The sequence below is a fragment of the Neolamprologus multifasciatus genome, chromosome 22 (genome assembly GCF_963576455.1).
Source record: "Neolamprologus multifasciatus chromosome 22, fNeoMul1.2, whole genome shotgun sequence".
NCBI classification, from domain to species: domain Eukaryota; kingdom Metazoa; phylum Chordata; class Actinopteri; order Cichliformes; family Cichlidae; genus Neolamprologus; species Neolamprologus multifasciatus.
Window position 1 is genome coordinate 22694800 of NC_140459.1, and position 21658 is coordinate 22716457.

The window sequence follows — 21658 nt, forward strand, 5'->3', positions numbered from 1 at the left end:
CGAGACAACAATCATTCAAATGCCAAATCTGAATGTACTGTGGAAGAAGGCATTTATTTGACGAAACGTACGATGTGACACTAAAGTAAAGCAGCTAATGTTCACCATGAATCACCCGTAATATTAAGGAATATTAAGTATAAATGGTGTCTATAGGAACAACACACATTATGCTTTATATTTGTCAGTGATGTTAAGTAGTTAGTTTGCACAAAAGCTTTTAAAGAAGCCATAATGGGCAAAATGAATCTTTGATTTCTTTATGAACTAACTACACAGCCACGATGTTTTAGAGCATTAACCTAACTTTGATGCTCTGTCTGACCTCTCAATGAACTCTCTCTGGCTATTGGCAGTTCCTAGTATGATGTCAATACACCTCCGGCTTTGTTAAAATATGTGGGCTTTAATAAAGTTATGTTTCCCCGAACTTACATAGTTACTTAAACCGAAGAATATCATTCCCTCATCTTTTAGGTTCATCTGAAACGTATTAGAGATAGATGGATCCAGACTGGATGATGATGTCAATTTTAGCCGGACTGTTTAGCCTGATTTGTAAAACAAATTCATTGCGCATCTTTGCATCCAAATATCCAGACACAGATCCTGTCTGCATGAGAATGATTGTCCTCTGTCACTGTCATTAACATTTGCATTTCAATAGTCCTTGCTTGATTGAACACCAACAGCAGTATAAGTGGTTTGGAAGGCAATTTCCTTTTTGCTTCAAAACAAATATCCATACTTATTGATGCTTCTCTTCATCAGAATCAAGACTGAAACATCCTCTGTTGCTTTCCATTTGTCTCTTGGGTGAAAAAAGTATTCTGTATTTTTGTGTTCATGTCTTATTTTTTTCTTTATGGTTGCTGTTTCATATAATGGCGGATCTTTTACTATTATTATCATGATTGTTATTATCATTTAATTCCTTTTTGCATTATTGCATATATGTTTTTTAGCTTTATGGATGTTTTTTGTGGCTTTTAGTGCGTCACACATCTCTTTGGTTTAACCTTGAATAACTCAGTACTATTGGCTGGTTTTTGGATTTTGTGCAAACAGCAGTGATCACTAAAGTTGAAGCCCACAGACAGTAATGACCTCCTGATTCTTCCTCTGGCAGCAGCTATAGTATTTCTACTTTTTTCCACTTACAGTTGGATTAGCAACAACATATTTTGACATTTTTAGTTCACAAAGGATGAATTCCTGAGCTTGGTGACACCATAGACTTTGGTGCTAGTGCATGAGTATCATTGGTTTCGGGGAAATCTCTAAGCACTTATTAAGTCTTAAGTATTAAGATGTCCTGTTATGCTCATTTCCAGCTCCATGTTTTTCAGTTGTTGGACTCTTTCACCTGTTTTGGCTCCTCTCCCTTGAAGAATACCTTCCTTTCTTCTGATTGGATGCCCCTCACATTGGAAGGCTTGAACAGCACGTGGGTGGGGCTTCTTTTCTCACAGTTTTTAATTTTGATTTCATTTATTAAGGGAAAAAATACCAACGAGTCTTTTACATAGTTGTGGAGGAATTTTGCCCCTCTCTGTTTTGCAGAATTGTTTGAATTTGGCCACACTGGGGGGTTATTAACCATGAATGTCATGTTTAAGGTCAAAGCACCTCAATGGCGTTTTAGTCTAGGATTGGACTAGACCACTCCAAAACCTTCAATTTGTGTTTTTTGGACATGCTGGTGTGTTTTGGATCATTAATTGCTTTGCTTTGAGTGCTTGAGCTTCATGGCACAAACTGACAGCCTTGCATTTTCGCAATAGAGAGTAGAATTCATGTTCATCCAGGTCCTGAAGCAGCAGAGCAGCTCCAGACCATCACACTACCACCACCATCTTTCACTGTTGCTGTGATGTTCTTATTATAAAATACTGTCATATGCTACGTTCACACTGCAGGTCTCAATGCTCAATTCCGATTTTTTGATCAAATCTGATTTTTTTGTCTACTTGTTCAAACTACAAATAAAATGTGACAGCAAACATGCTCTAGTGTGAACGCTCCAAGCGCCCCGCATGCACAAAAGAAGACGTCACACACAACACGCTCTGTTTGACTGATGGCCCTTAATATAAAGACTTGTTTCAGATTTTACGTTTCCCAATTTAGCTTTAAGTTATAGAGTTATGTTGTTATTTACATATGGCCTAATAATTATCCTTATTGCTGTTTTAGAGAGGAGCGGTGCTTCAAACGATAGTTGCAGATTTCTGTCAGAATCTGCAGATTGTTGTCTTCCAAACAGTTTCACTGGATGGCCAGGAAGCGTTTGCGTCTGTCTTGTGTCAGTGACGTAAAATACAGATTTAATGCAACATGACTGTTCAAACAGCAGTCGCTTTCTAAAACATCAGATATGTATCGAATTGATGCGCTTTCGCCTGCAGTGTGAACGTAGCCTTAGTTTTATGTCTGAGGTGGTGGGACTTCCAAAAATTCTTAACCTTTGCCTTGTCACTCCACAGAATAGGTATTGTCAAGATGTTTTTTGGGGAAATGTGAGACAAGCCTTTGTGTTCTCAAGCCTTTGAGTCATTGGTGTACTCTTGGAGAATTTAGCTGGCTGGTCACTCCTGGGAAGGTTCACCATCGTTTCAACTTTTCTCCATTTGTGGATAGTGGTTCTCACAGTGGTTTTCTTATATTGTGGTATCATGTGTTGCTTTTGCTCTTTGAGATCTGTTGGCCTACTTCACTTTGTCAGACAGGTTATTTTTAATTGATTTATTGATTAATGACATTATGCAAAAAAGCTAAGAAATCAGAAAGGAGCTCAAACAGTTTTTCACCACACTGTAGTCGTCAAACCTTTGGCCATCTTTAATGAGGAAATCCACCATTATAATGTTGTGTGTATCAGGCAGCATAACATTTTTCTTTTCAACATTTTGGAAAGAAACAGCTACTTTTTTCAGTGCAATTAATATGAATGATCATACTTTTAAGACCACCTAAAAAAAAAAACTGCATTATGTGCATGTTAACATTTAGCTGTAAGCAGTGGTGTGGTTGAACAGACGTGCAGTTCTACTTCCCAGGGCATCAGTTGTTCATTTGTTTCCTATCTTTTTTTCCATCTGTTTCTTTTTATGTTCTATTGATGTGTGGAGAGGTTATGACATTTGACATGCAGTGTATTCACAAATGCTCAGATGCACAAACTTCAGAGAAAGGGATGGGAACTCTGACAGAAGCTGACTCATGTTTTTGTCAGGATGATATTTGACAGCTTTTACTCTCCCAAAAGACATGTTTTCTGACCTTGCCTTACAATTGTTTGAAAACACAGACAGTAAAGAAATCATGCCAGACTTCAACCACTCCAAGTGATGAATTTGTGCTCTAGGGTTTCCACAATGTGTGCAAAGAGGTAGGTGTAGGTGACATCAATCTGGCTTATAACAGCCTATATCTGATAGAAGTTTTCCTTTGCTTATTGTGCTCTTGGTTGTACATCACTTGCTACTGTGCATTATTTGGTTCCCACTGTGCGTAATCTTCATTATCAAAAGCCCAATGTCATTGTTCTTGATGAAGAGTACACCTTTCATCGAAGACAGGAACATCATTTCTCTTTTCTTTCACTTTCTTTTTCCTTTCTTTATATTTTAGGCTCCCCATCCCTTATCCATTGTTCCCTCTATATATCTGTCAGTGCATGAGGTGAGGAGAAGAAGTGAAGCAGACAAGAAATATATCCCAGTGAAAGACAGGTCTGGATAAATAAAGAAGAGGTATATTCAGCCCTACCCAAGAGGGAAAGCTGAAGGGAGACAGGGGAAGGATTTTTTTTCCTCAAGGCAGCTGTCAGATTTTGAGAGGGCAATGAACAAGGGAGAAAGAAGGTAAAAAGGAGGAAAAGTAGAGGTGAGGGAACATGCTGAATGGATGGGTGATAATAAGAGATAGGGCACAAAGTCGGTATTGATAAAGGAGAGGAGGACAGATGCAATGTGGCATGTACAGCCATAGGTAGAGAAAGAGTGCTGTCTAGGTGCAAGACTGCTTCAGTGAAGCTGTGTTTGAGCTATTTGTTCGGTAGGACAGTGAAATTATAATTTTAAATTTTAAAGAGGCGATTTTCCTTTGCCAGAACCAACTAGTGTGTAACCTAAATTCGCTAAACAGCTGCAGACATACACATCAGCCCCAGACTTTTCCATATTTAGAGAGAATTTGTATCAGTCTTCTTTGGAAAAACAAAAGAGTGAAAAAACATGACCCCAAAATGCCAGCTTTTCAACAGCTAAGGTATAAACAGCTGAGGTATAAAGTTCCACTCTATTAATTAGGTTTGAAAAGGTGTCTTAAACACAGCGGCTATTTCCTCAAACAAGCAGAGAAGCATAATCCTTGAATAAAAATAAAAAAATATGAAAACCGAGATTTTTAATATCAAGGCTTTCACCTGGCAGTAATGACGTGTCAAACAATCACAATATTTTAATAGGCTCTCATTTACATCAGACTGTCAGGACTGTTGCGTGGATTCTTTTTTTTTTCAATCGCAGCTCTGCCCCCCCAAAAATTTAAACCTTGAAGGTGGGAATTAAATTTGGTTGTAGCGGTGAACCTATAAGTGCTTGTCTTGATCTGACTTAATTTGAGTCATTCCTTTAGACGAGCATGACAGCTGCTACGCTCATATCTGTTATGTCTTGGCAAAATCAAACACTGCTGCTTTATTTACAGTACTTGAAAGACGTCAGATGACTAAAATTTATAAAAGCTCCTTTCCTTGACGTCCACCCATTGGAAGCAGTGCATTTTTCAAGCAATGCTTTAGTAGATCCCCTCACTAAAGACATGACAGCTTTATTTTTATTAGTTGGCTTTTATTAATCCTTTTTCAAGTATCTTCTGCAACTTGACCGTTCATGTTTTTATAAAGGCTATCAGCAGTGTTGGTCAAGTTACTTGAAAAAAGTAATCAGTAACTAATTACTGATTACTTCCCCCAAAAAGTAATCCTGTTACTTTCGTGATTAATTATTTTCAAAAGTAATTAATTACTTAGTTACTTTTTAAAAACACAATTTACAACCTGAATAGGTGATAAAGCGATAGATCTTTCAGCCCAATTCTACTTTTTCTGCATAATCCATCATACAAAATGTAATCAAATGGAAAAGTCTCTCTTTTTTTACTTGTTTTATTAGTTTTAATCTTTTAACTTTATGCATCAAGCAAAATTTAAATTATATGCACCATTGTCTGACTTGAAGAAATTAGTTTAACATTTAAACCTATTTTCTGCACATTCCAGCACATAAAATATTTTTTTGTGTTTACATTCAGTCTTCCAAATAGATGCAAGTAAAACACAGCAGAAAATAAATAAAGTCAAAGCGGTCCTTTTGCTGTATTTTCACCTGTAAAGCAGGAGTGGGGAAGGCGGAGGTGGGCCCTGGTGCAGGTGTGCCGCAGCAGTCAGTGGAAGAATCCGCGAGTTTCTCTGTGAGTTTCCCATTACGTCGTTGCGCACTCGGTCCTTGTTTAGGGGTTGGTTTTTTTTGCTGTAAAAAGAAGTTTTCTTCCCACACACAACAGACGCTAATGTTTTTGTCACTTTTTATGGAATCAAACTCAAAGTAAGGTCTGTACTTCCACGCTTTAAACGCTGCACGCTAATACTCTCTCCCGCACTCGATATATTATCCATTGTTGATCTGCACACAGCTGTTGTCACGAACGTCGCACTCGCTTACGTCATTGTCATGAGACATTCTCGCAAAAAAAATCACGGTTTTAGTAACGCAGTAACGAAGCGTTCCTACGGGAAAGTAACGGTAATCTAATTACCATTTTTGCGATAGTAATCCCTTACTTTACTCGTTACTTTAAAAAGTAATCTGATTACAGTAACGCATTACAAGTAACACGCATGCAAAAGTTGCAGTAAGCCTGCAGGAACAGCAGAGGGAAATATTTAAAAAACAAAAGTGTTTAAATACCCATTATTAACACATTTACGTGTAAATAGCTACCCAGGTCAATCATGGGTTGCATAGGACCCTGGACTGTAGGTCATACCTTCATCATTCACTTGCAACTTCTTTGGTTTAAATATATTATCTCCCCCTGCTGGTGCAATTTATGCCTGCAAGTGGTCACGTCATATCACGTGTTTGGGTTATATATCTGTATGAATGACAATTATTTGCATGTGGTAACTTTTGCAGCTTTCATGACAAGACTTTGTTCTTCGTTCCTTTAGTCTAACCTGAACCTACCTGTTACTTTCAGACCAGTGTAATTAATAAATTCTTGGACTTTTGTCATATCTAACTGTTCCTGTTGTTGGGTTTGAATCATATTTCTTTTCTGCACAAATAGGGCTTTAATGTTATTTTGCTGCTAAATTACAGCGTGGGAAACTGTTGCTACTGTTTTGTATCAAAGTGTCTTTTGTGTAAAATGGCTTTTAATGAGGCTCTGAAAAGCTCTGGAGTTTTCCCATGTGCTGTGTCCATTTTTGGCATTCTTACTTGGCATTCTTCTTACTGACTAGTTAAACATTGGTTTTATATCTGCCTATTTCACATCACCACAGCATTTAGTTGGCTAATGCTGCATTTTTCAGTAATGTTTGCACAACTTCTTTTCTACCTTTCTTCTTTGCCCCTTACATTTAAAGCAAGAAACAGCAAATGGCAATTTGTGCACTGTAAAATGAGAAAATACATGCACACATACATAAATAAAGTCAAAATACCAGTGCATAACTCAATAATGTTTGAGATTTTCAGCATGTAACTGTTGTTGACTTTGAAAGAGCTCTGGCAGGTTGACTTTTCTTGTTAAATACTTATTTTTGTGTCCTATTATTGTCATTGTACATATATGATGAAAATGTGGATTTTCCAGCGGATTACTGGGCAAGAAATATAAATAACAAATAAAAAAGACAGGTATATTCATAAATAATAACATTATATAAAAATAAAAATACAATAAAGATTTAGACAGAACAGTATGATACAACCCACTCTACCCATCTTCTCCACATGAGGTTAGGTGGCCATTGGTGTGTAAGGTAAATGTGTCCAACACACCAAATGTATTTATGTTGACTTGATTGTATCTAAAGAATGGTGATGAAATAATATGAAGAGCACACAGAAAGTTAACCAGAACATTGTGTTTTTCCATAGCATAAAAGTTAGCGCATTCACCTTACAACCCAATTGTCCCTGGTTTGCAACTAGGAGGAAACATAAGCCCAATTTTGTGTGGTTGGGTAACAAGCCAGCATACAACTCCTGTTGGTCCCAATCCTGAATAAATGGGAGGACTGCATCTGGTATAAAAATCTGTGCCAAACCAAATATGTAGATCCATCTGCTGTGGGGAATAAGGGAGCAGACAAAAATTGTAAAGGCAAAGTTTTATGTTACTGATGCTAAAAAAAATATTTGTTTACTCAACAAGAAGTTATGTGCTTTTTGAAGCAAGAATTTGGTTGTTAACCTCACAGGAATATTGTAATTACATGAAGAAGAAAATTCAAGATGCAGAGAGCTCTAGTACAGTAAAACCCACAACAAAAACTCACGGCAACAAGGTTCAATTGATATATAAGTTTCAGTTGTTTTGGGGTTTTTTATTGTCTACTTCATATTTATTTTGTTTAAACCATTCTTTACCATTCATCTATTGCAAAGACACTGTACAGTTCTTCTCACTTAGATCAGCACTGATGAATGAGAATGAGCGTTTAAAGCTCACCCACTTGTTTACTCATTCAAAGTAAGTATGTATAAGTATGTGTAAATCCAAACTACAGACATGTAGATATCTGGAACTGTGACATTTATCCTTTGCCTGCAAGAACACAATGAGCAATTAAACCTCGAGTCTTGACCATGCAGACTCCCTGTGTAGAGAAAAAAGACTAGTCTTTATAGCCTCTCTCTGCAGAATTACATTCGTTGTGAAGGACACATTGTCCACATAAAGACATGAACAACACACAAACACAAACACACAGACCAGAGTTGTAGGCTTGTACCTGCAGCGTCAGCTGTTTCGGTCTCGATTCCTGTCTTCTCCTTGATACCGAGCCCTAAAAGCAAGGAGAGGAAATAGAGAGAGAGAGCGAGGAGATAATGAAATAAATACCATGCTTGGCAACACTTCAAAGAGAGAGGGAGAGCCTGATCTGCTCTACTGCAGCTAGAGAGGGAAGAGATGTTACATAAAGAGAAAAGATTGGGGGATAACTGTAACCACCACCTCCGCAGTAACACACACACAAACACACACCCAGACAAAAACACATTAATAAGCTTTGACTGCTCTGAGCTTGTTATCTAAAAGCATTTGGTGTTTTGAATTATCCCAAGTTGCTGGTCAGCATATTTTTATTAGCACTGCATATAGAGAGAGATAGATAGATAGATAGATTTTTTTTTATTCCACCACTTTAGAGATGTACTGTGAATGGAAAAGTAGCCACTTTTGAGCGGTGCAAACCATAACTAATCTGCATATCTGTACAAGTAAACACTTTCATGTGACCGCTTTTGTATTCTTGTGCAACACATGCAAGCAGGGGAGCACTGCGGATATGTTCAACAGAAACTATCCTCAAACATGCACCAGACCACCAATGTGTGTGCATCTTATTGCATGTGAATATATCATACTGTTCCCCTTCTGATGTTACGATTTACATTCAAAGTACTCAGCGCACAAAACGCGTGTTCCTTATTTGTAGATAGTCTGAAGAAGACAAATATGCCTGCCTGAAGGATGCTTTTTCCATCAGTTCACACGTGCACGTGCACAAGAATACACACCGACAAATAAATGTAACCTTGAACGGCTTACAAAACCTGTCAAACCTGCACTGAGACGTGTGCAATCACACAGGGGCGCACACATACACACACACACACACACACACACACACCGCCTTGCCCTTTTCACTTCATTTCTCTCCTTCTGCTGTAACATTTCTGTTGACATCGACAATAAATTTAGCTCTAGCTGCCTATTATCTTTCACCCCGATGACACAATTACATTAAGTACACTATTGCTCCGTGTGTGACTTTTTAATTTTATTTTCCAATGAGCAGCTTTTTTCCCCCCCTTTTTCCAATCAATGAGTCTTGGAACTTTAAAGCTTCTTTAATGCCTTTTAGATCCCATTACGATGCCTCTGGTTTTCATGGGAAGTGGTGTTTGGTATTTTCAATCTTTTAGTCCCAGATCAAATTTGCTATTAGCTTTGCTGTGGGGAAATTGGGCCGACGCGCAGATGTCTCCATTTGCATGCGGCAATCAATATTTTCAATATAAACATTTTCGCCTTAAAACTAATCATTTGCTTGCAAGATTTCACTTTAACCTTGTGTAACCTTTAATATCTGCAAATCTTATGCACAATTAACCCTTCGGAAGGCAAAAGAATAAGTTAAGAGGAATGAGTTGCTGGCAGAGTAAACAGGGGATCATGTATGGAGGTCAAAAACATCCAAAGATGCGTGGATTGCTTGACTGAAGAGGCAGGTAGCTGTAGTGTTGCCCATGAAAAGAGAAAGCAAGACAAAGCAAGCAGTTTATTTTAAGCTTAGTAAACAATATCATATCATTATTGATTTCACAAAGGATTTCCTTTTTCCAAAAATGACTTTCCTTTTTTAACTATAGTGCATCATTGAGAAATTTGTGGTTTTCCATTCTCCTTTAGCTTTCTTCAGACTTTATATAACAAATGTTTCAGTCCAAGTATTCTGTCTCTGTTTCTGTCTCCTTCTTTTGCTTTTTTCCCCTCTGTCTCTGGCTTTCTCTGTACCATATATTCTTGTTTCCTTGAAAAAAAGAAAAGAAAAGAAAAAGCTGGTGTAAGCTGATCTGTTGGCAGGAATATGCTGTAGAGGGAAGCCGATCCCCGTCTTCCTCGGTCTGTGAAACTCTATTGCACAATAAAACCTAGATTCCCTCTAGGCCCACCACAATATTACAAGGCATTTTTCCAAACTCCTTATTGTACATCCCACATCACACATACACAGACTCGCTGATTTATTCAGATCTATATATGCACATAGCAGTGAGTTGTCTGCCTAAATACATGGTCTGCTTCACTCTCATTTTAAATATAATCACACTGCGTGCATGTGTCTGTTCCATCCGATTCTGTCCAAACACTCAGCAGATGGTGACATTTAGGCTGTTTTCCCCACCATGGCAACAAGGTTAAGGGGGTAGAGTTGTTTGAGTGGGTGTATTGAGGCTTATTGGGTCAAACCTGACACACGCTTCAGTATGTGTAAATTTATAATCTGCTAAATCATGCTATCAGAGAACTGCCACAATTAAAGGTAGGCAAGGTTTTGTACAGTAAAGCATTAATGTATCATAGCAGGAATTTTGCTGCCTTGAGCTCCCCTGGTAGTTAGTCGCAGGGTCATGTTAAATGTGAAGCAGACAGGAACTGACGTGCTGCAGGAAACTCTTGAAATTTAGAGTGGGAAGAGTCGGGTATGTCACATCTGTCACTGTCATGCAACCTTGTCTACACATTACATGGTAGCTTTGGTTTTCTTTAATCGTTAATTACATGTCACTTTTTTTCGTTTGAGTGTATCTCTAGCAGATGTAAGCTGTGCAACAAGTAGATAAAAGCGTGATTTTTTTTCATTTGTTTGTGCTGATTGAAGAAGATTTAGCTCAGCTTTTCAGCAGCAGCTCAGATTGAGTGGTTGCATCAGCCTGTAGGCTGTTTGAACCCTGAGACATGTAACCTTAGGTAGTTTTGTTAACTCATGCCTAAAGCAAGTTTTTATCAGTAAACAACAGCTTTATTTGGTGACATTACACAACTGTCTCATGGCAAAATGGGAATTAGTCACAAAAAAGTAATACAGAAGTGGGAAAGTGTTAGAAGTCGGAAAATGGGCAAGTGCACGGATTTGAGTGGGTTTGACAAGAGCCAAATTGTGATGGCTAGACCCCTGGGTCATTAATGTACGTGGGGAGTGAAGGCTGCAACCAATAGACGAGCTGCTATAGCTTGGATAACCAAAATATACAATGCTGGTTCTGATAGAAAGGCATCAGGATACAGTTTGTTTCACATGGGTCTACATAGCCGCAGACCAGTCCACCAGTTGTGCCAAAAGCACAACACAAAGTCTGAGATGTTGATTTGGCCTCCAAATCCAATGGAACATCTGTTGCTAATATCTTGGTTTGGGTCAGGCTGTTTTAGTAGCAACAGGGGGACCAAAGCAATATTAAGCAGGCGGTCATAATGTTATACCTGATCAGTGTATGTTGTCCCGACATTTCAGAGGAGCCGCATGATACTCATAACCAAAAGATATGATCTTTGAGAAAAGTGTTACATGTTATATCACTGTAAAAAAAACTGTTATATTTGAACCCAAACCATTTCTTTCTAAACCTGTCTGAGTTGTTTTTTATTGTTTTAGCCTAACTAAGTAGTTTTTAATGATTATTAGTAAAATAAATCTCTTGTGTAGGAGTCAAACTGCGATCTGTGAGCGTCAGCGACGATGAATGATTCCCTCCCCTCGCAATTCCCTCCAGCCCCCCCAAAATGTCGAGTTTTTCATCCTTTAAACGTGAAAAATATTCATTTCATGGAAACAAAACTGCAGATGAAAAATCGTGTCGAGGCAGATGAAAATAAATGAAGCTCGGAAATTTGTGTGCAGGAACATGAAATAAAAATGGAAAAAGTCAAAAATGTATCAGCAAATTAAAAGTTCGTAACTGTTTCACAAATGGCTACGAGAATGGCTGTGTGCAATATGCTTTCACCAAACCTGCATGTTAACGTTGTGAAATGGATAAACTGCAACACTTTGCTTGTGATCTATTAGTCTTTCTCCGAGGCTTCCAGGGTTGTAAAAGAAAGAAAGGAGAAAGAAAAGAAAAATTACTTTCCGGCACCATACTTTCCATTTCATCAATTTTCTTATCCTTAGCTCCAACAACTGTTTACTCACTCATGTGAAATTAATGGGTCTCACTATCAATATCTGCCCGCAAAAGTAACATCAATCAATATTGAAATTCAGGTTTGGAACACATTGAATAAATGCTACATGCCATTAAAGTGCTTTTTTAAAGGGTATGAGACCATGTAATAATTGGCTTACATTTTCCCCACTGAGTGTATTGAGAAATGCATTTGCTTTAAGTGTTACTAAATTAGAGTTTGACGAATGACTTTCAGTTTTTCTTAGAACATCACATCAGTGCACAATCTACTTACCACAATATTACATTACCAGTGTCATTTTCATTTATTGTGTTTGCTTATTTACTATAGATAATTAAAGTAGTGGTGGTCATTTAATCAGTTCCCATACTCACACACAGAGTATGAAATTGCTACAGTGGGAAGTTACTTTTCACCGACAGAGCAAATCCCATGTTATAATTATTTGCCGTCTGTAGATTCGGGACCATATATGGCGATATTGACAATAATTCAGTGTAAATCCATTCTAGGAGTAATTTCCTAATGTGTGGTCATTTACTCCTCTCAGTGGGCTACAATTAACCTGCCTCTTTACCTTTCTGTTAGCCCTTCACCTTCATTTACAAGAAAGTGTGATGTTAGAGGATCTTCAGAGACTCAAGCCATCTGTTCTCTGCTGAACAGTCATTTTTCGGTGGTATTTTGGAGAATTAATATCAATATTAAAAGGGAAAATCACTGATATCACAGATGATTGGTACAACAGTTGATTTAAAAGCTATTTTAGATTCAGTAAATCATATAGTGTACTTTAGTTTCAGGTTTTTAATCACAACTAAGCTGTTTGTTCCAAACCATTCATCATATGCACAATATGCACAACAACTGGCAGTTAAGCTAAATGGTTTTGATGAAGGTCACGGTCTGAAAAGGAGCATGCAGGTTTGTGGAGTTTAACGACACACATTTGAAAGACTGTCACAGTCCTGCGTCTGCATGACTATAATAAAACGAATATGGGAGATGATGAACAAAACAATGTAAAATGTCACTAGCAGAACAGAGGCTGCTCATCATTATCCATAACTCCGCGGATAGTTTCACAGGGCCTTTGTGATGTAACCACCGATGGATTTCTTTTCTTCGCCCGATCCGAGTAGACTTTGCTATGTGGTGCAGTGGGTGTTAGTTGGCCAGCTTGTTTTTGCGTTTGTAGAGGGTTTTTTTTTTTTTGCTCCACAACATTAATCACTGGGTGATTGCGTAAGACTTGGTGGCAAAATATTTCACTTTCATCTTGCAGAGCTATCTGTAAAGTTATTAAAAATGTGCCAAACGTTTTAGATCTTCAAAGATAAACTACAAAGTGTGACTGCTGTGTGAGACCTGAGCACTGTCTGGGTGCTGCCGTGCCGTGCTCTTGTTGTCACAACTTTAAAGATGCGATATCCCAAACTTGATATCAAGACTACGTGAATCCATCTAGAATCATTGAAGAAAGAATTCTAGTTCTTTCATGAATTAATTTGCCTCACAAAAAAAGTTGTTTAAGTGACTTAATCTGTACTATAGTGTTCGTTGGTAATGTTTTGCCTTCAAATCGAAGCTACCCTAATAAATAATTCCATAAACATGCTTTGAAGCATGTGAACTACTTTCCTTCAATGCCCGCGTAGGTTCTCTGTTGATCCACTCCCTTCACGATTGATAAATCAATTCGTTACTCAGTTTCATCTCACACTTATGATTTACGCCTTGTTCTTCAATCAGCACACATGTTACATGTTAAGCTGGATCTATGAATATGTATAGGCGCCTTGGTGTGCTTGTGCTTGTGCTCGTGTATGTAGCATATCCATAGCTGAAAAACAAAGTGCCCTTTTGTGTGATCAAGGGGTGTAGTACTGCTGTCTCTTTTCACAGCATGAGATCCACTCAGCTTGCCTGCCATTTGTGAATAACTGATAAGGCAAAGTGAAAAGCACTGACTTGGTGGTGTGCAGGAGCAAGTTTGATAAAAGGACAAACAGAATACTGACTTCGAAAATGTCAGCCCAAATAAATCAGATTAACAACATTAGTCCTTCATATTTCTTTGCAGACAGAAGATCTTATCCAGATAAAGGACTTTAAACGGAGCAAGCACAGATGTGTGGCTATGCGGGTAAATAAATTAAGTTTGACTTTGAGGAAGGCTGAGATTTATAAGAGGCTGAAAGTAAAGATGAGAAGGGACAGAGTTGCGAATTTGGTGCTGGAGGCCAAGGAGAGAAAGAGGAATGTTTCATGACTTGTTAATCAGAAGTACAGAGAGAGACTCCAAACACTTCGCACAAGGATACAGACTTCAATTTTTGGTAGTATCGAGCTAGCGTTCAAATGGGTGTGGCACGCGTGTATGTGTGTGTGAACGTCAAATGGATTATTTATCGACCATCGGTGTTTGTGTGGGCTCATATAAAGGGCACGTGCTGATCACTGCTGAGGGTTGCAAATGAGAGAGATATGCTACATCAATAAATCTGACAATACCATTCTCTACCACAGTGCACTTAAATCTATGCACTGAAGAATGGGTGGAGGCAGAGACATGGAGTGTGAGGAATATGACAAAAAGAAGGGGGTGTCGTTATGCTTTATCAGAACTCCCTAAACACAGGCACCATATCCAGGGATATTCAGTTGCCCAAAAGCTATTTCACTCTATCATTCTGCAAGAACAAAAAAGTTCACTGGAAGGTATTTGTGGTTTAGTGCATGATTATCTTTTTTATGGGAAAAGCCTCATTAAAGTTAGCATGTATACTGATGTATACTGATTTTAGACAGCTGCTGTCATAGAACAGTAGCTATAGTTGTTAGCCTTCATGGTCTCTGAAGTAAAAGCAAAAGTATTATATTATGGGGGATATTATTAAGAGGAGAGTCAACATGTGAATGTGTTTATTGTGGAAGATGAGGTAGAATGGAAGACTTATACCGTGGAGACTGGTCCTTTCTATCCAATAACCTTTTGTTATTTAGACTCAGCAAAGTTATTTCATTAGCAGCTAAGGTAACAAATCTATTTGTTCGCTGTCATGAAAAGGATCTCATTTGGTTTAAAAAAATACTCTGTTAGAAATCTTCATGTCTCTTATGATGATATTTGTCAAATATGCAGATAACAGCGCATGTGCTACAGGAATCCTTACAACGTAACAAATATGCTACTCATGCTACATAGTATAATCTAGTTTTGTTACCCAGGTCTCTCTGTTGCCTGATAATGTCTCAGTTCAAAAGTTGGGAACATATTCTCACTACTGTTGGATCAAGTAGCTATGTATGAAATAAGATGAGTCACTTTTAGGGACAGATGCACAATGAAGAGGGGGGATTACGGAGCTCTGCTGTCCCTCAGCTTTGTGGAGATTTAGAACTTTGAGCTCAGTGTGTCAGTTTCCTAGCACACAACTTAACTGCTGTGCTTCATTGCTATTGTGGCATCAATTTTAGCACAACAAGAAGCTATTCTCAGTGAAAGGATCTAAAAGCCAGCAGCACTTAGCAAGTACTTAGCATGCCACTTCTTTAGCAAAATTAGCAACTAATGAACTAAACAGAGTATTAATATTGGATCTAACTGTAACTTTAACTTTAGCTAAAGCCTTTAAAATTAAGCAGAAACTTCTGATATAAAATCCAGCTTGGTGGTGTACATGTGTAAAATTACAAAATGTATGTCTTTGTCCAACAAATTATACAACTAACTATAGGTAAGGTCCACCTGTTGGCTATGCATGATCAACAGGTGGACCTTAGTTAATCACACATTTAGCAGACATCTAAATGAAGGCAAAAAAATAACTGTAAGAAACTATTATGTCAACTTAAAGAGTGACACCTCACAGCTTGTTTTCATGTTGCTGGTTTAAGCTCTTTTTCTTACGTAATTTTGTGCATTTTGTGCTTGCACTTGAAAATGTTAGAAAAACTAGAGACTTGACAGGATTTGAGGGGAGAAAGGGAGACATGGGAAATCATATGCAACAAAGGTTCTTGGCTGGACTTCAACTTGCAGTGATTTATGATTGGAACCTTAAAGGCTTAGGCACACAGTACATTTAGCTTTTCTGAGTAATGACCATTCTTTTTTCTTTTTTGCACTAGTGTATGGCTTTCAATTAGCACTGATGACTAGGTTTATTGTGCATTACTGCCTGAAGAAATGCCTGCTGAATATGCGATAAGCAGGTTTCCTGTATCCAAGCTGAAAGAATTGAAGCTTGGGCTACACTACTGAGGACCTCAGGCCAAACATATCCATTAGTTTTACATGCTATAGTATACATACAATAGTGCCATGATTGATTAGTTTTTGTGTATGGGTGTGGTGGGTTTTTTTCTTTCTTTTTTTGAACAAAGCAGCGTTGATTGCTTCATAACCTGTATCAATGTCTTTGCCTGGTTCTTAAAGAAAATAAAAAGTCATCTTGTTATTTTGATCGTTGTGCCAACAGGGAGTTAAAAGGGAGCTTTTTCCTTTTCGCTGTCGCCAAAGTGCTTGCTTAAAGGGGGTCATATAATTGTTGGGTTTTTCTCTGTATGTATTATTGTAGGGTCTACCTTACAATATAAAGCGCCTTGAGGCGACTGTTATTGTGATTTGGTGCTGTGTAAATAAAATTGAATTGAATTGAATTGAATTGATTAGAAGGCGTGAGAAGTTAAAAAGTTGACTTTTTACTTTAAGTATAATTTTAATTTTAATTTTAATTAGCTACATTTCTTTATGCTTTAATATAATTTTTCTCTATTACTTACTTTAAGAGACTGTTACTATTCCATCTGTATTGATTGAGGTAAGACGTGTGAAACATGTTATATTATTCTGTTGTAAGTGTGGGTTCAGCTAAAGTTTACGCTGCACACAAAAATGTCGACAGTACCAGCACATTTTGGTTTTCTCAAGTATGATCCTTAAACAGAGATTATTTTATTATTCAGTCATTCACGGTGTTTTGCCTTGTGGTTTCACAGCATGGCTCAGCAACAGTTCAATGCAAGTTTATAAGTCAGCATGCTTTTCTGGAGACAGAGGCGAGGTTTTTAGAGACAAGTGTATGGGGAATAATACAACTGGTGATCATTAATATCCCATTTTATCATCATGGGAAAAGGATCCTGCTGTGTAAAAGGAATAGATACAAATTATGTTTTATGCTAGAGTAAATTCAAATGCTAAACATATATAAGGTCCCTTTTTTAAGTTCCAGGGCAAGAACACATAAAAAGCATTAAAATCTTTTTTTTTCTTGAAACAAAGTATATGTTTCCCCTAAACTACATTCAGTACTCTACTGTCGAGGACAAAAGACCCATTTTTGATCTGTCATTAATGATGCTTTAAAGCACTCTGTGAAATAATAATCCCAGTCAAGGACAACGATACTTTTTAGTGCTGTGATATTATTTCAAAACTAGTGCCCCAGCACTGTTCTGTCTTGCAGATGTTTTATGGTGAGGACAAAAATCAGATGAGTCATATTGTCACTTGCACGGCATTAAAGAATAACGACAGAGCCAAGAGGAGCGGGAGAGGATGGTGAGACGGGGAGTGAGGGATATACATATTTTGCCATCCTTGGTGATAACATTAATGTCAAGGTGGAAGGGGGAAGGAAGACATCAAAGCTAATGAATATTTATGGCTGCCCATAGTAAAGTGCTGTTTTAGAGTGAAGTGGGACAGAATGGCCTCATGAAGACAGCACTTTAGGGCCTACTCCAGCACAGACTGTGGCTCTATGAATATTCATTGCTCATTGTCCCAAAAACAATTTGCTTAACGCTTTTGACTTCTTTTCATCCGTAAAATGTGTGTATTTTTTTTTTCTTAACCTATGCATGGTTTGGATTATATCTATCCTCACTTTTGTTCGGTCTGTTACAGAAGACACTTTGATTTTTGGCACATAAATGAAGCAATCCAAAAGTCTGTATTTATTGATATATAGCATAGGGCCCATCGATCCCTTCAGTACAGAAAGGAAAAAAATATAAGTCTGTCATATAGATAATTCATTATATTCATACAGCTAAGTGACATGTTTTTCACAGGGCCTGTGTCCCCTGTGCAGATTGTACAGATATTATCTCATTCTGTGTATTTATCTTTTTATTTATTTAAGTAGGACAGTCTGTAACATACGGGTGACAGACTATAACCCCGTCATATGCCAGACAGCATCATCCTTGAGCAGATTTCACAAAATGCTACATTCCTTCCACCTTTCCCCCCACTGTGCAATGCATTTGTCTCTATAGCTCGCACTAGTGCTGTTTGAAAGCTCTTTGGATCATTCATTCTGTGTGTGTGTGTGTGTGTGTGGGGGGGGGGGGATCAAGGTGAGAATGTGGTAGAAGAAACACCCAGTCTAAATAGTAACAGAAGACTAAGATGAAATAGAGAAGGGGGAAAAAAAACAGAATATCACAATGTTGCTATGGTTACTTGTCCCACACGACTACCAGCTCCTCCCAGAGTAAACAGTGCCTGATAAGGGAACAGAAGTACGGTGCCTTTGAGTGGTGTGCTGTTGGCAAATGGAGGCCTATAATGAATATTCTGTGTACAAGTACTCGTATGTTATATGTGTGTGTTTTTGCAACATGTCTCCGGTTGCTGTCTTTGACAAAAACAAACATAAAAAAAACCAATTAACACTTACACATATGTGACATTTTTAAAGAAAATTTATCTTCCCTGTGCTCCTACTGCACAACAGGGTGACATACTGGTTTCGGAGACCTTCCCGTGACCCCGGTGAAGCAGATTTATCGTCCAGAAAAATTGCGTGTAGGTCAACTGTCCTTGAGCGTGACAGTATTTTATGCACTGTACATCACTCTGAGTTAGCATCAACAAAATGCTTCCCCCCACCCCAAAGGGGATTATTTATTTTTCATGTTAAGTGATGCAAATTGTGTACATATTTCCCCTGTTGTTGTATAATGGCTTTAACTTTAATTCACTTCTTCCTTCAACATCTCTTCCTCCTCCATCTTTCTCGTTGTCTTTTGTTTGGCCCTCATTAAAATTTCACACCTATAAGCGTAAGTGCCTCTTGCTGTCTAACTCTGGGGAGTCACCTCTTGACATTGGTGAAGTAAGCCTCTTACCAAAATCTTGTGGACTACATGTGCAGTGATGGAGGGCCTTATCAGACTTATATAAATCCTGTGAGTACAGGTAACTGCTGCATTTCACTAATCTGAGCCTAAAGGAAGTGGAGTTGCTCTAAACGTACAAACATTGTAGGTCATTGTGTAGGAAGGTTTAGTAATCTGATTGGCGCTGTCATGCTACACTTCACACTAATAATTAAACAGTTTAACAGAATTTTTAAAGTCAACACCTGATGAAATTTTGTCAGTGCTCACTATGTAGATAGAATTTGCATTTGTACCAAGATATTCTTTTGCTATTGGTTAAAAATCTGTGGTCCAAGATGGCACTCGTCTAGAATGAGATATGGACCATATAGAACTTGTTGACCATTATAAGTACAATATATAGTTATGTAGTGCACTCTAGATAGCCATACGTGTCAGTGTGAAAAAAAATACTCCCAAAATAACCAGTGCAAGTGCAAAAAGATGTAATTTCAGTTTCACGTGGCATGCCCTTGTGGTTGTACATATGTGATTTACCTGCCATTTCATTTACATCTACGAAACACCATGAATTTCAGAAATTCCACTGTTTTTCTCACTTTTATGCATTAATGTTTAATTTGGATTATATAACAAGAGCTTGGGCCCACTACAAGCAAGTTACCAAGACTACAGCTGAGGAGAAGAGAAAGAGAAATGATAATTTCCATGTTGAAGGATGTTTTTATTCTCTTTCACTCACAAGTTTGGCTCACAAGAAGATGGCATTTTGTGAGCTCATACACTTGACATCAAATAATCAAATGAGAATATTAAATAAAATTTTAAATTAGGTAAATAAAACCTCAGATGTGCTAAGTTGTGTCTTACTATTTTATAAGAAATTAAGGCAAATGCAGAAGTGTGTAAAAAAAAGTATACCACCCTTATTATTTCCATGTGAATGAAGAGGGTAAGTAGCAGCCATGTGCTGCTAATCAAATGTTCCTTATTACCTGATCTTCAGCAATGTGAGCACCTCTGTAAAAGCGGAAGGTTTGGCACGGGGGTATTTGGAGCATTCAGGTGTGTTTTAAATCAGTGCCAAGGAAGAAAGACATCAGCAATAATCTTAGAGAAAGAAATTGTTTCTAATCATCTACAGAGACTGCAGAGACTATAAGACCTTTTTCAAACCATTTGACGTCCATCATTCCGCGGAGAGATGGATTATTCACAAGTGGAAAACATTCATGACAGCTGCCAATTCCCTAAGAGTGGAAATCTTAGGAATATTCACCCCAAAGTCAGAACATGCAATGTTCAGCCTCGGTTAACATGTTAGATGTTAAAGTTTATGACATGACAAGTATGGCTTGTTTTGAATAGTTGCCAGGAGAAAGCCTCTCCCTTCTAAAAAGAGCATGTTGCATCTGAACCAACCACAAGACTTGTGGAAAAATGTCCTTTAGACAGATGACACCAAATCGGACACATTTGTGCTGATATGCTGTTTTTGGTATCGGCCAAATGCGATGCTGTGCATTATGGCCAAACACCTCATACCATCTGTGAAGCACTGCAGTGGAGGGGTGATGAGTTGGCTTGTTTTGCAGACACAGGACCCGGACACCTTGCCGTCATTGAGTCAACCAATGACTGTTGTATACCAAATTGTTCTAGAGTCAAATGTGAGGCCATATGTCAACAGGTCATGAAACAGGACAATAATCCCAAGCACATCTGCAAAAGTCCAGTTCAAACCTCATTGCATTTGAAATGATGCTGGAGGAATTTAAGAGAACCATGTCAAGCACCAATTAAGTTAAGAATAAAAGCACATCAGCCCAGAAAGTTCCTCATTCATGAGATGGCTTCCCAAGTCCTGCATCTTTGCATCTGAACATATTATTTATATAGAGCTCATTAATTCAAAGAAAATGTTTTTTTTTCTTTGCAGTTTCATTTTTTAATTCATCAATGACTTTTTGTGGTATTGTGTAGTAGCTTTGTAAAGTTTTGTAATGTGTTTACAGTACAAAGTTGTGGTAAAAGTATGTGTTGCCTGGAGGCATTTATTGAATTTCAAAGCATAGTAATATTTTTTTGTAAGAAAAAGTAGGTATTATGCTATAAGGTTATTGGTAGAGTGGTGCAAACATTTCCCATCTCCCACGCATCCTCTTCAAACCACGATTATGCAGAACCACTTGAAAGTCTTAGGTGATGGAGCCGACACATTGAGAATACAAAAATATAGTGACTATTGAAGTAGTTTCAAGCAAAATGCTAAAACACTGTATATAGAGGGTTTTTTTGTCAGCTGTGTGTGTGTGTGTGTGTTGTGTGAGTCAAAATCAGGCTGTTGGCGGACCCTCACTGTGTCAGTGATGGTAATAGTTTGCCAGAGCCTTGGGGGAGCTTCTCAGCAGGTGATGGTGTGTGTATGTGTACGTGATGTTGTCTGTGTGTTTGTGTGCACATATCAGCAGGAAAGGGTAGAGCAGGCCCCACAGTGCATGTCTCAACAGCCAAGTCA

General features: G+C 38.0%; 1 protein-coding gene across 25 annotated transcripts in view; it reads left to right on the forward strand.

Moving 5' to 3' along the window:
• adgrb2 (adhesion G protein-coupled receptor B2) overlaps positions 1–21658 on the forward strand; it is a 265546-nt gene that overhangs the window by 52081 nt on the left and 191807 nt on the right. The window lies entirely within an intron of this gene.